General features: G+C 48.1%; 1 long non-coding RNA gene across 1 annotated transcript in view; it reads right to left on the bottom strand.

Moving 5' to 3' along the window:
- Positions 1 to 481: 481 nt before the first annotated feature.
- The window catches only part of LOC121075338, a 30177-nt gene continuing 12819 nt past the window's right edge, over positions 482 to 17839 (bottom strand). The window contains exon 3 of the long non-coding RNA XR_005822912.1: positions 482 to 826. This is a non-coding gene — a long non-coding RNA (uncharacterized LOC121075338). The remainder of the gene's footprint in view (positions 827 to 17839) is intronic.

Here is a 17839-nt window from a genome sequence, read left to right as displayed (position 1 = left end):
AAGATGAGACTTGACGAAAAAGGAAATTTTACTGCAAACTACTGGTGGCCTAGTCCTCACAATTTCCTTTTAATCACACAGTATTGGTCACAGCTGGCGAAGGGCTGCTGGGCTCCAGGTCAGCTCCACATGGAGCTGGTCCTTGCATCCCTACACAATCACCATCTCAGCAGTTTAAGCACAGAAAAGACCAGCTACCAGAGAAAGCAGCCTGCCCCAGCAGAGTAAAGGATGCAGTTAGAATTGCTTCCAGTCCGAAAGACCTTTCTAGGTTTGCAGAAAAGGGTTTTCCTTTTGGGATCAGGAGCTACTCTCACCCTTTTTCTCCTCTTTCTCAGCCCTTACTGGCAAGGTTTTTTCCTGAAGTGACATTACTTCCTAACTGTGGTATAACTGCACGTTGCAGCAGCTCAAATTTGAGTTGCAAACATGAATATGATGGCAGTTGTAAAAATGGTTATTTAAGAGAGCACTTTATCTATAGAGGAAAGGCATTTGCTTTATTGTACCCCATGCAACTACAGTAACAATGAAAACTTCAAATAATACTGACTACTGCAGCATTAGAATGTCCAAACATATAATCAGAGACTTGGTATTTCTGAAAAACTTCTGATATAAATATGCCAGATGGAAGGACAAAGATGAGCTGGTCAACCAAAAATCGGTGGCGGAGCTCAGCCAGGACTTGAGTTTCTTGGACTCCAGCCTGGCAGCCTGCGTAACTCCATCATGTGATTGCCTTGATCTGGAAGGTACTGCAGCTTTCCTGATTGCAGCTGTTGGAGCAGCACTGCTCGTACTGACACAGCCTTGCCTGTGAAACCTGCAAAACAAAACGGGCTAAATCCAGGTTCACTTCCCATTGAGTGTGATGGGAGTTCATTTACTTCAGGGCTGAATTTGGTCCATTTAATATTCCAGGCTTTACAAGCAAGGATTTTATCCTTGGTGTAATTCTGACATGAATCTGGCATTAGAAGAAAGTATTGTACAGAAAACTAAAATGCTGAAGCGCAGCTTGTCATACAAGAAAAGCCTTCTTTCACACACCGCCCCACCAGTATAAATCCCAGCCTGGGCATTTCTTCATTGAAAGCAGAAAGCAAGCTCATTGTACAAATAAATTGTGGCTTCTCTTGAATTCACCTCCAACTACAACTACACCACTCCGTACATTTGCAATGCCAGTTTGGGATGTAACCATCGGTCCATGGAAAACCAGGCAAATCCTGACTGATCTCAGCAAATTCATTTCACAGGGGCTAACACCGAGCTTTCAGTGATGACAGCTCCTAAAAACAATAGCTCTGGGTTATGTTCGTGACAAAGAGACAGCAAGACACAGTGCTAAGCTTCAGGGGTGACCGTGCCCATGCCATGCCATGCCACCCCATGCCACCCCACCCCACCCCATCATTTCTTGCTGTTTGCTCTTTACAGGCGCACTCATCGTGAGCCAGCAAAGAAAAGATTTAATAGCTGATCAGAAAGACTGCATATGCTTTAATGTCAGGACTTTCTCTTCCTCAGAACAGCAATACGGTTTGAAATCTAGTTTACAGAAGGCAGAGCTGTGTTTATACTTGTCAGAGTTACCCAACTTGGCAACAACTCTTCCCATCATGCAAATGTCATAGCAGTCATTGCCAAACACTCCAGAGGCAGAGTTCAAAACACTACTTCCAAGCCTGTAAATATGAAGAAACATGTTGTACAGTGCACATGCTATGTGTTTGCACTTGTCTGAAATGGTTAAGTAGTCATAAAAGACACTTTAAGATTAAAATGTAATTCTGAAAAAGCCTAAAACATTACTTAACATTATTTCCAGGGAACTTTGTTGAAAATCTCTGCAACATTTTGAAAATGCCTCCTCCACTTCTAAGCCTTTGGTTTTGGAATACTACTTAATTCTTCTAAGACACTTTGGAATTCACCCTTCTTTAATTCCTTTCGCCCCAACCCTGTGCTATGAAACCATCTTGGCTGAGAGGTGCTGGGCAACATTTTGGGAAAAACTTGTGCCACGTAGCCCCGCAGAACTGCTGGGTCAGCTTGGGGCTGAGCAGACCGCATATGGGGCCAATATGGGGCCTCTGTCTGGCTCATTCCTTTCCTAGAATACAGATTGAAGGCTTCCCTGTGCATGCAGAACTTTTTCCTGCTGATCAAATCCTCAGTAGCGAGGAACGGGGTTGCTGTGACCTGCCAGGCTGCTGACTCAGGGGGATGCACAAACAGCTGTTCCAAGCAAGAGCATGCAAATGTCGTAACACCTCAGCGCTCCGGATACTGAAAGCTAGCAGGCAGGAAGAGTTTGGTCATTAAGTTAGTGGGCAAACACTTTGCTGCAGGAGTCATTGATTCTGGTACAAAGCAAATAGCTGCATTTTTCACTTTCCAGCTAGACCACGCAGATGACACAAACCAGACTGTCTTGCCACTTCTCACACTGCCTGTTACTCAGTTCTGCTCACCTCTCTTCATCCTCACCATTTTCTGTCTGAGCTCCTGGTGCGCCTGCAGGCTGCCCATAACCCGCAGCTCGGCTCTGGGCTCGGGCAGGCGTGTGCCCGTGCTCTGCCAGGCAGCACTGCAGGCAGGGACGCCAGCTCCGTGCAGTCCCTCCTGCTCGGGGCAGCAGGGGAAGGCTGTTCTTTGCCACGTCCCTCAGCTTGCTACTGCCTGCCTGTATAGCACAGCCTGTCTTACGTGGTAAGGCGAGCATGTAGTACACAGAACAGTGCAAATCTGGCATGCAGCTGAAAACAAAACAGCTCACATTAGTGTCACAAGTCCCTTGCATGGCACGGAGTTGTGTAGCCAGTGAAAATGTCACATGCTGGCTTCTGTTTGTTTCTGAACGTTGAATATATTAGCAGATTTTGACAGAAAAAATGCCTTGAACATCATGTTGGCATGAGTTCTTCACACAAACAAAAATCATGGTTTCAAAGGGAGGGTCCATCACAACTACTGGGAGGGGAAATACGCCTTTCAATTTTGGATGGGAAGAGAGGTGACTTCAGAGGGAGATGGCCCACTATAACAGACAACCCCTGCCCCACGTTATCAATCCAGACCTACTTGAGTAATAAACAAAAAAAATAAATACATTATCTTGCTTATGCTTCTTACCCCATTGGCAGGAGGCAATGAGCAGGCATTTTGAATGTTAAATGTGTAGTTTATTTGTATTTTCCTTTTGTCCTGTTATCACTCTAATGATCACCTCCTCTGTCAAAGTTCTTCTTCAGGCATTAGCTGATAGAAGAGCAACACTCCTGTCAACGAGCTCCTCAAGCCAAAGACAACTGGTTTCCTGTGAGCCAAAACATTATCTTCTTGTACTTGGGGCAAGGAAAAGAGGTACCTGTCAAAGAGGCCGTTTCTTAATTCTCTCTTCCCACTCCCACAGCAGCAGCAACTAGCATCCCTCTTCTGCCTATTACTTAGGTGGAACTAAAACCCCAAAGGCTTACAGTAAATAATATACATCCTACAGTGAGCCCTATACCCAGCATCATTAATTCTTCCAGGAGCAGAAGCTGAAAGCTCTCAAAATTCTCTCTGAAGTTATTGACAAAACAAATTATTTAATGAAAAGTGTTACATGACATTGGTTGATTCTAGGTAGCCAGCTATCTCATGTGATGACCCAACAAATACGAGATGATGTAGCCAGCTGAGATCAACACTCCTCATAGGGTTTACCTTGACCAACCACAGATATAAATATGTCCAGTGCCTTGCTGTTCCAGTATGTTTGCTTTCTAAGGTGGGCACCTCAAAAGACAATATCTCAGGAAAACAAAGTAAAAAGGAATTGATTTATTTTACACTTGCCCTCGAGCACTACTATGGCTGATATAATCACTGTTGGCTGATATATGCCACACTTGCCCTCGAGCACTACTATGGCTGATATAATCAGTGTTGTTTTGGATGGAGTTGCTTATTAAAGCCTGCAGAAGAAGCACTCCAAATTATGCCAGGGAACACTAATTTTTTCACGTACCTTTTGCCTTGTAGAGATGGTATTTTGACACAAAGAGAGTTGGAGTTAAATGAGATTTATATGTTGTGGCATAAACCAGAGGAAAAGGGGAATAAAACAGGCCCTTTACCATCTCTGTCACTAAGGCATTCAAGCCAGTTGGAACCATTGCCAAAGAAAGAGCCCAGCTCTTTATAGAAGGCACCCCAAAATCACGTGTCCATGGGGGTGGCGGTGACAGAACCCCAGCAATCATGTACTGTTCACGTAGGCTCATCTTCCATGCCCAGTTTCTGAACCTTAGGATCAGTATGTATGCTGAGGTGTTGGCAGGGATCTCTTCTGTCCTGGCTCAGTTAACAACCAACAAGAAATGTGTTTTGAAGCCTTTCTCCACAGACACAGACTTCTTAGCTTGCTCTCTACTCTAAAAAGAATGGTGGCTGTGTTACTCTAACAGCAACAAAGAAAAGCATAGGGGTACAGGCATACTAGCAAACCTGCACATAGTCAAAGCAATAAAGTCAGAAGAGCAAAATGAAAAGACATCAGCAATCTGCAAAGAAAAGTCTCTGGATTAAAAATAAAATGAAATTTGATTATTGACTTTATGAATTCTAGCAACTTGGTTTTTTTTTTACAGCTGTAGAGCAGCTGCAGTTTCTCTCAGTTGAACAATGTGCACCTCCAGGGAACAGAACGAAAATGGGCAAATAAGAAACATTTCCTCCTTTGTTCTTCTGGGGCAGAGAGATGTCAGGGCTCTGCGTGTCCTCTCTGCAGCTGCCTCAAGCATCCTGCGGGGAGACAGAAACCAAAAGGCTGAGGACGCAAGGACTGAATGTGCATCTCCTCTGTGGTACTTGACAGAAGTGTCTGGATGAGCTGCATTTTCGTGTCATTCCTTCTTTCTGCTCCCAGTACTGGTGATCTGCTTCCACATCATCAGAAAATATCTGAGTGATACAGAACTAACAGTGGCGACCAGCCTGACCTTGAGACACACAAAGGGAGCTACAAAACTCAGCAGCTGAGGACAGAGTGGGACTATTAAAGTCACTTCAAAACCTACGCAGTTACCAAGTAACAATTTAACATTTGCTTTAAAATGACAGCTTTCCCTGCAGAAAGTAGGTCATTTCTTCAGCATCAAATTCAAAACAGACAGACCATAGCTGTGTTCATTTAAACCAGTTACTCTGGTTATCAGGAAGCTCCCATTGCTATCTTAAGCTAAAAGTAACCCTCTGCACTTTATCCAAAACCCTGTGAGACGGAGGATGTGCTCCGATCTATCCTTTGCCCCCATGATGGATGATGCAGGGCTATGTTGGCGCTCCAGGTCCGGTCAGTGGATTTCGTGCCACGGCACAGGGTGAAGGGTGCCCACAGGTGGCCTGGGGCGGACGGTGTGGGTCAGGCGTCCCCCCATTCTCACTGCAGCAGGAGCTCAGACCAAAAGCCTCAGCTGGAAGCCTCCTGCGGAGCCCCAGCCTCACTTCTGGCCAGGAGCCTCCTTTACGAGCAGTGGGCAAAACGCCCTTCGTCAAAATGAATGTGGCTCTACCCAAGCCTGAAGGGTCTCCTATGGTGCAGTTTATAAATAACATCAAAAACAGTTCTGGAGAAACCAGCACACAAAGGGGCTGGTGTCCGGCACCGCCGCGGTGAGGACAAACCGACGCAAGTGACCTCAGCGTGGGGAAAGGCAGGCCCAAAGCCATTCTGTACAAAGGCGACGTGCTGGTGCCCGCTGCAGCGCAGCCGCAGACCCAGGTGCGAAGGGCTTGCTGGCGGCCCGAGCTCCTCTCTGCCCAGCGCGGCCAGGAAGGGACAAGTCCACCAGCGCGGCAGGGCAATGAGAGAGCGCGCGAGTGGCTCAGCTCAATCTTTTCTCTTGTCCCTGGGGGAATCCCCATGCAGAGGAAAAAAACACGTCGCTAAGCCTGGCTTTACAAGCTCAGGAAGCAAAGCCGTCTCTTGGGCTCGTAACCACACAAGGTCTTCCCTTGCTCCTTTCCCTCTCAGCTGAAAAATGCTCAGGAGAGACCTCTTGTCCGCTGGCCGCAGCCCGCGTTTTCGTTCCCTGCCATGCGGGTTCACAGCCTGCAGCGCGTGCAGTGAATCACAACTGCTCTTTGGGAACTCGGCTGGGTGCAGCAGGTGTGGCGAAACATTAAAATACCCAAGCAGGCCTGACTCCTCTCATCTGCTAATGAGCTTTTCATGGAAAGTTGGATTCTGTTACTATTAACACCTTAGCTACACCCTTCTTAGGGCAAACATGTATTCCACCCTGTGTTTGGTCGACAGAAGATGACTAAGATGATTTGTTTGGAAAGAAACCAGCTACAAAAGAGCATTTCCCTCCTGCTGTCTTCATACAACATATCTGATTAGTTTCACTTCCCTGAGCTGTTAAATGTCAAGTACCTTTGTTATGTGTATACTTTTTTTGAGTCTCCAGAGCTTGTTGCAGCAGACCAAAGGAGCTTGGGAGGAGAATGTTTTAATTGTGCTCAACCTGCTCCACTTAAAAAAGTATTTTTTTTCCTCTGAAAGGTGCAGTAATATTTTGTAACTGAGGTTCCGTATTTTGGACTTGATCTTCCTCTTGTTTTCTTTCCAGGGCAATAGCTTGGCATGCTCTGAGTCTGGCAGCACCTGCAGGAGCGCAGCAGAACCCTGCCAGACCACCCCAGGTCCCTCACGGTTCTGGTCTCAGTTTCAGGCATGGGGCAATTAAATTATTTCAGCGAGTCACTATGTTACATAAAACTGACTGTGAGCTGCAGAGGACTGGTGCTGCACAGCAGTCACAGCCTCTGTGGAAGACACGGACAGCAGCGAGCACACCATAAATCCACGCGCTGCCTTAGGGCACGGGCTTCTTGATACAGACCCACTCCCGAGGTCCAGAGGGCTGAAGCTGTAGGCTCCAAGAGTTTGCTGCCTTCCTGCTGCCCTGCACGTGGCGACCATGACCTGCTCTCATGCAAAGCACGTGCACATGTTTCCCTGTACAGTGGTTTCAGTTTGAGAGCGCTGAATCAGGAGCACCTTTCCCTGCTTGCTCACATCCCAGGCTGCACACCCAGAGGAAACTCTTCTTTGCACTCAGGACCAAGCAAGCTAGGGTGGAAAGAAACTTCTAGATCTTTCATTTCCACTGCTGTTTTATTTCCAGATTGCAACATAGGCAGATCTTTCATTGAATGTTAATTCCTTTAGGCCCCTACTGTAAGGACTGCAGACGTATGTTCCCTTCTTCCCTGAATGCCCTCAAACACTAGGCTGAAGACATGCGGTTCAGACAAAAGAAGATACAGGCTTGAAGCAGCTCTGCAAATACCAGAGTGTTTGCAGGATAACAATGATCCAGAAAGATAATAATGGGCCCTGTCACCAGATCAGCACTGAGGTACAAGTTGAGGAACAGACCAAATTGCAGCTATGAAAACTGCAATTCAAGGTTTATTTCCTTAAAAGCAGGGAGGCAAGTACACTACAAGTAAAATAGTGAAAGAAAACATCATACAAATGGGAGTGTGATGTAGAAATAAAAATCTATTATGTAAGGTGTAGATAAGTCCTCTGCTGAGCATTTGGGCCTCCAGAAATAACACGGATGTTGACGGCACCTGCAGGGTGCCCTCTGGCACACAGAGAAGTGCAGGATGGCATGGTGCCCTCACCAAGCACGATGCCGCAGAAGCATGAAGACCCTACTGCTGAATGATGTGGTCAAAGCTGTGTGCAGTGCTCTCTCTCCTTCCATGTCTCAGTGAGGCTGCAGAAAGGAAAGGAACTGAGCTCTTAAAACCATCCAGTCTCAGTCAGCCCTCCCCCAGACTGTCGGTTTCTGCGGAAAGCCCATTGCTCCCTGGGGTCATTTTTATTGCACTTCAGCTCTTCCAGGAACTCAGACATGCTGACAGCAGTCCCTCCTCTGCCAGGCACCCAATCAGAGTGCCGAGGGAGGTTTTTCTAAGGAAGCTAATTGACCACGTTTTATTAAAGGAAAAGAAAAATGGAAAAAACAAACAAACAAAAAAAACCCACAAAAAACAAAAAACACCTTTGCTCTATGGGCAAATTCTGTGAAACACAGAAAACCCAGGGGGAAGATGCTAGGCACAGGATCAGCTGGAAATGTTGTTCAGGGAGCCAGACGATGCTGCTGATGAAATTTCCCTGGTGTCTGGAAAGGACATCAAGAGCCACGCCTGCACCTCATGCCTTGTCAGCCCTTGCCTTGGGTTGTGGATCAAGGCCTGCAGAAGCAGCAGGACGGCAGTTTTACTCACTTTTCAGTGTGAGCTGCGGGGCAAAAAATGACTCAGAATTCACCACGTGACAGGAATCGCTCTCCACTACGCACACCCATTAGCAGTGATTAGCACTCTACGGCGGTAGATGTAAGGCCACGGACGCACGGAGAACATGCGCAACTCACAGAGCAACCCCTCTTCCTGCTGCACCAAGGTTCTGAAATGGAGCCCCGGAGTTTACAAGGTCACAGAGCGCTGCAAGGTTGGGAGAGTTACACTTTGGTTACCTAGAAAGCCTGAGGGGATACACAAGATGATCCCTCCAATATTTCCACTCCCACCTAATCAGGGGAGGAGGTGGAAGCACGGCAATATCTACGAAGGCAGCAGAGCACGCTTGGGAAGGCACTCACCTAGGCTCCAGCGCTGGCCAGGATCTTGCAAGCTCAGGAGGATGGGGTCCAGCAGAGAGCTGCGCTGCTCCCAGGCCGGCAGTGCTATGGCTGTGTACAGAACGGACACAGACCGGCTCTGGCTTCAGCATCTCTGCAGTGTGACCTGTCACTGCCTGTGAACGTTTCTCTGGATGTCAGGAAGAGCAGAGATCGCTCACTGCTGTACGTCCCGCTTACGTAAAGATGGAGCAGCGGGAAGCAAGCTTTGAAACCTCATACACGCCGTTAACTCTGAAAGCAATGGCAAGATACATAGAAGAACAGTGACATACCACAGTTATTTACAGCAATTGGCTTTCTACAGGGTTTTCATCTGAGGTTTTCTAAAGGCTTTATGAAAATGTGCCAAATTCAGCATGGGTGTTAATTTTATCACGGCTAACTTATCCTTAATCTACATTTTGATGCACAAGTCACTAAGGGATATATAGGAGTTACTTCATACATCTCCATCCCACAAAACAAAGGCAGCAATTCATTATTAAGCAGCACCTCCAAACTGCAGTTTGGAACTGGGAGTAAGGAAGTGTTCACAGGTAATTTAGGGAAATGAAAGGGATTATCCATGAACGTAGGCCAGACAGGACGCAAACACAGTTGCACACATTTTTACAATCTACTGCCTTGGGCTCTTTGCCTCTAAGTGCATCTCTCTCTCCCATCTGAACAGATGATCTCTGATCCTGTGCAACGTGAAGCAGGCACAACTTGAAAGGCCAACAATCATTAAGTCAAGAGATGGATGGGGTTGAGATCTCCAATGTCTCTCTGATACCTTCTATTTATGGGAGTAAATTCACACTCAAGTGGGTTTAACTACTGGTTCACAAATTCTATCGAATTCTTCCAGCAGTCACAGCTAGAAAAAAAAGCCAAATACTTCTGAGCAGGAATCACTACAGACAGACCACTGCAGATGTGTCTGGTCTCTCTGGGAAGACCTAGGAGCAGGGAAGCAGAGCACGGTACAGATAGAATCACAGAATCACTGGGATTGGAAAAGACCTCCAAGATCATCTGGTCCAACCATCACCCTAACACCAGTGTCACCCACTAAACCATGTCCCTAAGGACCATGTCCAACCTTTCCTTAAACACCCCCAGGGACGGTGACTCCACCACCTCCCTGGGCAACCCGTCCCAATGCCTGACCGCTCTTTCTGAGAAGAAATGTCTCCTCATCTCCAACCTGAACCTCCCCTGGCACAACTTGAGGCCATTCCCTCTAGTCCTATCACTAGTTACCTGTGAGAAGAGGCCGACCCCCAGCTCCCCAAGGATTCCTTTCAGGTAGCTGCAGAGAGCAATGAGGTCTCCCCTGAGCCTCCTCTTCTCCAGACTAAACACTCCCAGTGCCCTCAGCCACTCCCCATAGGACTTGTGTCCCAGGCCCTTCACCAGCTTCATAGTCCTTCTCTGGACACGCTCCAGGGCCTCGATGTCCTCCTTGTAGCGAGAGGCCCAAAGCTGAACACAGCACTCGAGGTGTGGCCTCACCAGAGCAGAGTAGAGGGGGACGATCACCTCCCTGGCCCTGCTGGCCGCACTATTCCTGACACAAGCCAGGATGCTGTTGGCCTTCTTGGCCCCCTGGGCACACTGCTGGCTCATGTCCAGGTGAGCATCAACCAGCACCCCCAGATCCTTTTCCTCTGCACAGCCTTCCAGCCACTCTGCCCCCAGCCTGTAGCGCTGCATGGGGTTGTTGTGGCCAAAGTGCAGGACCCGGCACTTGGCCTTGTTGAACCTCATCCCATTGGCCTCTGCCCATCGACCCGTCCTGTCCAGGTCCCTCTGCAGGGCCTTCCTACCCTGCGGCAGATCGACACTTCCACCCAGCTTGGTGTTGTCTGCAAGCTTACTGAGGGTGCACTCAATTCCCTCATCCAAATCATCAATAAAGATATTAAAGAGGACAGGCCCCAACACCGACCCCTGGGGAACACCACTGGTGACCAGTCACCAGCTGGATTTCACTCTGTTCACCATCACTCTCTGGGCCTGGCTGTGCAGCCAGTTTTTAACCCAGCAAAGCGTGTACCTGTCCAAGTTATGGGATGCCATCTTCTCCGGGAGAATGCTGTGGGGAGACCATGCCAAAGGCCTTGCTAAGGTGTAGGTAGACTACATCAACAGGCTTTCCCTCCTCCACCAGGCGGATGACCCGGTCATAGCAGATCCCCCAGCTGCAAGGGCTGCAGGCGACACCACAGCGCTGGGTAGGCTCTCAGCTCCGGTCTGTGTGCAGCGTAGCTGCCGGTTGTTGGAGCACCACGAGGCCCTCCTGCTGCTTGCATCCTGCACTTCCAGCTGTGGGGTAAGTGGGGCATGTGCCAACCCAGGTTGGACCTCCCCACTGTGATTCACTGTTTTCACGGATGGTTTGCACAGCCATCGAGCTGCTCCGACTTCCCCTTCAGACTGAGAAGCACCAATAAGTACAACTGCTAACGCTTTACTCTAGGATGTTGCGTTGCTCCTAAAACTCCCACCTGTCTGCATTCCCTCCAACCTCCTCCCAGATAGTCTCATACAGCAGGAGAAAAAACTAACAAATGAGAAGGCAAACAAATAGGGAGAGATATGCAGGAGGGAATAACTACATTGGCACAAGACCATGTTGCAACCATATGGTGCTGTGAATGCCTTCAGAAGCTTCCCATCCACTGCTGAGCGAGCAATCTGCACAAGCTTTCCCCAAGCCCCACCTGAGAGCCAGATTGCAAGGAAAAGCCTCTTCTAATGATACTGCTAATTTCAGATCGGAGAGACGTTTCCTATGGCTAAAGAAACGGGGATCCTCATGCCTTCTGCACTGTTCTTAGGTCACTGCAAAGAGACAGGCACAGGTTTAAACATTATGCTGCAAGTATTCCCGTTTCTTTCCAGCTGCTCCAAGCTCCCCGCTGCACCAGTGCCTGCTATCTGCCTGCAGGTTGCATGGAGTCCAGCAAGCAGGATTTTCCACTGCAACTATAGGGATGACAACATGGCACAGAGAACACCCAGAAGGAGGAAGGGTGAAAGCTGCTGTACACTAGGAGCCAAAAGAGCATGTGGCATAATTCAGTTAGCCAAAGTGACATGGACAGCCAGTCCAAGTTGCAGAGGATGCAGCCATGCTCAGTTTCTCAATCCCCGGAACTGCTTATCACTTGCAAAGGACCTTGCAAGCGCTCAAGCAGGAAATAACTATGTATTTAACATCTGGGAGAGGGTTTTTTTCATTAACAGGATAAAGGAAGTATTACAGCAAAATGTGTGTGTGTCTAGGGAGGGGTAGGATCCATTTAATTTAGGACACCAGTTTCCCATAAGAAAAGCAAGCTCATCATCTCCCTGCACCTTCAGATTAGGTAACAAATTCATAGCAAGTTAACTCATTGATAGTTTCTCTGAGGGACCATAGCACAGGTTGTTTGAAAGCTGCCAGCCAGAAAAGTTAAATCTGGTTTCACCTCTGGGAGACGCACATAGTAAATAAGTTGTGTGCAAACTTTCTTAAAAGGAAAGTAAATAGTAAACCACCCAGGCTGGATGAGGCCCTGGACAACCTGATCTAGCACGTGGCTAGATCACACAGTGGCAGTGGGTTGGAACTAGATGATCTTTAAGGTCCATTTCAACCCAAGCCATTCTATGATTCTATGAAATGTAACAATGGGTTGACCAAGAATCCTTCAAACAAAAAGTGAATTGTTCTACCTCTCTACTGCTCATCTGCAACAGCAACAAGAAGCATTCAGTTTTTTAAAACAACACCACTTGTACCTTGGAGGTAACATCTAAAATGTGAGTTCTAGCCACATAAGCAGCAGCAGCTGACATTGCATTTAACTAATAATGTAATAATGTCATGTGGCACCTGCACCTATTTGTGCCAGTGAGAGTAATGGAAAGAGAGAAACAATAAAGATAAGTATATATTTACTTGGTATGGAATTTCTTGGCTTCCCTCAGCTCCATCCTGTCTCTTGTCTGTAGCAAAGCAACAAGTCACAAAATCAAGGACTCCAGTCTTAAACACGTGCCTGCATCCAAAAGACTATTTGGTGAAGGAGGGAGAAATGGAGTCATGAAAGAAAAGGCTACTTACTCTGTTCTAGCTATGTTCAGGCACAGTGAGGGCACCCTAAAAGGCCAGGGAATAACTCCATTAAAGCAGGGTATCTACAGATGACCCAAATATGCTGCTCCCCCCATCCCTCGAGGCTTACCACTGGAAGAAAACCAAAAAGAAACAGAACCTGCTAGGAGAGAAAGGAAGGTTCCAGGTGAAGAGTCTACAGGCAGTCTTTGAAAGATGGCTGGTAAGTGTGTGCACTCTCATTTCCAGCAGAGCCTGCATCAACCATGCACCAGCAGAGACTCAGGAGACTGTAAAGAAGCTGTGACAAGAAATCACTCTGTGCTGAGCACTCATCCTTCTGGTATACAAGCACAAGAGGGATGAATCAGCGCACACGGGATGAGCTGACGGAGGATGGACTGTGGAGGGCTTGAATTCAGGACTTCAGATGCTTCAGGTGAGAAAGAAGTGAGCAGGACCCCCTCCATGCCACGGGCAGGAAGGATGCTCTAAGGATGCTCTCGGTGCAGTCGGTTGTGCCAGGAGGTTCCTGGGTCCCGGTTTGGCTGCCGCCGCACAGCCACATCGCACCCTCCTCTCACGTGCCCCCGATGGCGGGGAGCTCTGTTGTGTCTTCCCAGAGCACATAAAGTTATTAGAGGGAGATTATCCTGGCACGGCACTGCAGCCCTTTTGTTAGCTTTCTAGGAAAGAGCTAAGCCTTTTGATCTCCTACCAAAAACTAAATAGCAAATTAAATGGTAATAAAACCTTAATAAAGAGCTACTCTTATGCATTTTAATTAGTTGTTCATAGAAACCAAATACATCTCATAGACAAAGAAAATGAAAGCCAGTAAGGAAGTTGCTATGGCTTTGATGGAAGAGCTACTTCAGCAGCATAATCCTGTGAATCTATTAAGGTTTTTAAGTGAGGAGCAAGAACAGCTGCCTCCCCCGCTGCTCCTGAAAACAAGCAAGTGGTCCTTCCCAAACCAAGGGCATACACGAGCTGAAAAGATTTTGTTACCTGCCATTTTATGGAATTTTCTCCACAGTGGAAAAAATACACAGGAAAAAACAAACAACGGAAAAGAGGAAGGTACAAAAGCAGTATCGCAAAATCTCATCAAACCGAGAAGCAGAATCACAGTAAGTACATGGGGAAAAAAAGAGGTTTGGGTGCTGATACTTTAGAAAGGCATTAAATGTGAAAGCAAAGAAACAACCTGCTATTACATACAGGGAAAAGCCGATGGCCTTCAAGGAACAACCCCAGAAGACGACGCACTTGCTGGCTGGAGCACAACGTGCCAGAGCTGTATCAGCTCAAGTCAAAAAAAGGGCCAGGAAACTCAGGGTCAGAGTTCGAACAGAGTTTACAGGACTTTTCAGAATAGGACTAGACTCGAAATAATGTGCAGAATGATAACATCCCAATAAAATTCACGGCACTGATTATGTCAAGGCCTAAGGGACCCATCTGGGCTGGCCCAGGAGGAGGGCAGGAAATGGGACCGCCTGCCTGCCTCCCTGCTTCGAACGCACCGAGCCTTATACCTCCTCTTCCAGGAAAGCCACCCCTCCGCGCGTGCCACACGCGAAAATAGAAAAAGCAGGCACTATCTGCAGCCTGCAACATTGCTACAGTGACTTCTAAAAGTATCTTGGAAGCCAATACCCAGTTTCAAAATTTCCTCCCCTCAAACCTCTGCTAATTGGATGCCAAGCCAGAGCAACTCGGTAACCGCATGGCAAAGACGTGCTAAAATAGGCCAGCGCTGTGAGAAATTCACTCCTCCCAGGCTGCCAGCAGTGGTTGGAATAATTTTATCTCGTAAATGGGTAGCAAAAATAACATTAATTTGTCAGTGTCACGCTGAGCATTTTCCTTGCAGGGCTTGGGAGAAAAGTTCCTGTCGGCTCCTGCTATGGGAGGAGAGAACACGGAGCACGTCTGAACCCGGGACAGGCAACGACTGATGGGAGCAACGGCACCAGGCAGCAGAAAGTGTGGGACAGCAGCACGAGCCAGGCTCAGCCTTGATTTATGGCTCCTCGTTTCATTTATTCAAGGTCATGTGGTTGTGGGAGGTTATGGGGTCTTGAAATCGCCGTCTGAGCTGCTGGCACCCTCTCCCACTCCGCCAAGGAGACGATGACTGATGGTGGGAAATTTTGACCTTTTAACTCCATATCCCTTTTTTAAATTCCTGTGGTCACCACTGGTATCTCCTGTGTAGCAAATTCTTTCTCTTGCTCCCCCAAGAAGCCAAACAACATACTGTAGTACAGTTCACAGCGGGGCATAAATCTTCAGGCCCTTCTGCCTCTGGTAATCTTCCCAGCCCCATGGCGTGACTCCAAACTTTTGCCCCCTGCCGCTGGGGAGCCCCAGGACACTGGACGAGCTCTTTTGCCATCCTTGGAATGGCAGCGAGAATTCCCTGAAGCGTCCCGTGGGGCCTGGGGCCGCGCTTCCCAGAACTGGCGGCTGCTGACTCGGCTCGAGCTCTTCCTAGAACCGCCGGGCCTCCGCTTGCTTGGCTGGGCCGGGAGGCAGAGGAGGGGGAGGAAGGAGGACGGCAGGGAAGAGGCCGCGTTGTGCAGACCCATCAGCACTCCTGACATTCTGCTTTCATTTTTCACGTGAATCCCAGAAGGATTTATTTTTACCTTATTTTTAACTGCTGGAGAGCATGGGAATGTGGGGGTGAGCCCAGCTGCAGCCCGCTTGCACGGGCAGCTGACAGCAGCAGCTCCCCTGACCGGCGCTGCCTCCTGGCTCCTCGGCTTTCTGTCCAGAAATCCTGGCTCCCGGACTGGAGAGCGATTCTGTGAGGGGTGGCAGCAATGCCTGGCGATCACATCGAAACTCCCTTCCAAGCTTCAGCACACTTTGTACCAGGAACACCAGTGGAAATCCCACTCAGAGGGAGGTTTGCCATAAGACTGAGGTCTAAACCAGGCTGAGCCTAATGCCGGCAGCTGACCGGGAGTGAGCTCCGTTACCAGCTCCCTGCACAGTGGCTGTATGAAGGCTGCATGCTTGTGCCACTGTGTCACCACGCTTGTGGCAGTGCGCTCCTTTCCACGTCATGGCTTTCTTGAGCATCCACAGGCAGCCAGCCTGGCTCCTAATTCCACTCAAAGCAGCTGCACATACATCCCACCACACACCTATCTACCAAATTTACTTCTAGGGAACAGACATCCATAGTGTGAGCCTAGCCTGTTTGGGACCAAATTCTTTTCTCAGCTAATTCCATGCAATTTCTCCTGCTTCAGGAAAACCGTGCCAAGGTGATGGAGAAAGAACATGGCCCGCAGTCCAGCTTCTCACCAGCACAGCATTTGGCTGTAGACAGGATTTTCAGAAGGAAGCTCCAGAGTACCTGACTGAAAAATAACAGCCAGAAAGCATGGCCCACAGTGGATGAAAACTGGGAGTTTAAAGAAAGCAAACAAACTAAATGGGTTTCCCTGCTCCGACAGCACACGTTTTTCCTTCACTCTTGTGCACTGCGAGGAAAGGTGATGATCTTGCTCCATTTACAGAGTTTTTCCTGGCCTGTCCCCAAAGTCACTATACAGTGTGTTTATTTGGTTTTCATAAGGTCAAAGAAGCATATTTGGGTAGCAGAGAAAGTTTACTATGGACTTTCACCTTCGTGATCTTAAACCAAGTATGACAGTAGTAATGAAAAATATTTACTGGCATTTAAATACATTCAAAGGGGCTCTTGGAGAAGAGAAGGCTTTCAGCGTCACTCCACATCCTTCTCAACAGCTTTTTAAAATGTATGTATTTATTAAACACAGGAGGAAAAAGCAGCAGCTATTAAGATCTGGACATTACGATGTTCCCAGCACACACTGCTGCTCCTCCTGAGCCCCTGACGAGTCAGGCACGTCCAGGGAGTTACTCCCGCTGATCTCTGCAGAAGAATTCCAGTAACGATTATAATTTTACGGAGAACTCACCTGGGGCTACTCATGGGCTGCTTTAAATAGCCAGGCAGAAGCTGCAGTAAGCAAGTCATGTGCAATGCTGCCTTTTCCATGGGAGCCAAAAAAACCTGCTGGCATGGCTTATCAGCTTAGTTTATCTGGAAACCTCAACACGCTGGAACTTTGTGTACTACACACCCTGTGCCACGGTCTGTAAAAACAGGCCATCAAGCATGCACACTATCCAAAAGGCACTCTGTCCTACGCTCCACATCCCTGAACTCCATGGTCTGTTTGGTGGCAGTCCGTTCTCTGTTTGTAGTGGCCAGGGAAACAGAAATGAAGAGGACTGGGAGCATTACGCTGGCCCACAGCTAGGTCGCACTTTTCCAGTAGGAATAACCGCAAAGCACATTCTCCCACCCCACCGGCAAAAATCCATGCTCCTGAGACATCTGAGGAGGTCGGAACACGCCAGGGAGGGGGGGACATGAGCTGATGCCGACATCCCCCCAGCACTGTCTCTGGACAAACCTGCGCTGGCTTTGACCCAGAAGGGTGACGACTACAGTGACCACGCTGCAACACACCACCCGACTGCCCTCAGGTTCAAGCCCCTTCCTGACAAACGAAGGGAAGAAGAGAGATGACAAAATACAGACTGATGTCACCAGAGGCATCATCAAGCTGTCTTACATCACTGGTTCTCTAGCTGCAGTCCTCAGAAGTTTGGGGTTTCCATGGATTACTGCCGAGACCCACGGAAGATGACTAATTAGAGGAAACATACTGTCAGGAGGACTTTTCTGATGGCAAGTTCTGAGTTATGTGAAAGTGGTGACAACCACTTCCCTAGGTGATGAGTTACAGTTTCTCTGGGCCTTTGCATGCCTTGGGTGGGGGCTGACAGGTGATGCTCTTCCTCCTCCCACCTACATACCAAATTATATTCACTCCTTCCTAATTTAGCTCCTCTTGTTAAGTTCCAAACAACTTCCTTGAATAATCATTTCTAAAACTGAGAGTACAATATGACAGATCCTAAACTCTCCCTCGAAGCTGATACATGGAAAGTTGAATCATGTGCTTAACCC

Source organism: Cygnus olor, chromosome 10, assembly GCF_009769625.2.
Source record: "Cygnus olor isolate bCygOlo1 chromosome 10, bCygOlo1.pri.v2, whole genome shotgun sequence".
NCBI classification, from domain to species: Eukaryota; Metazoa; Chordata; class Aves; order Anseriformes; family Anatidae; genus Cygnus; species Cygnus olor.
This window is presented reverse-complemented; position numbering and strand designations above follow the sequence as displayed.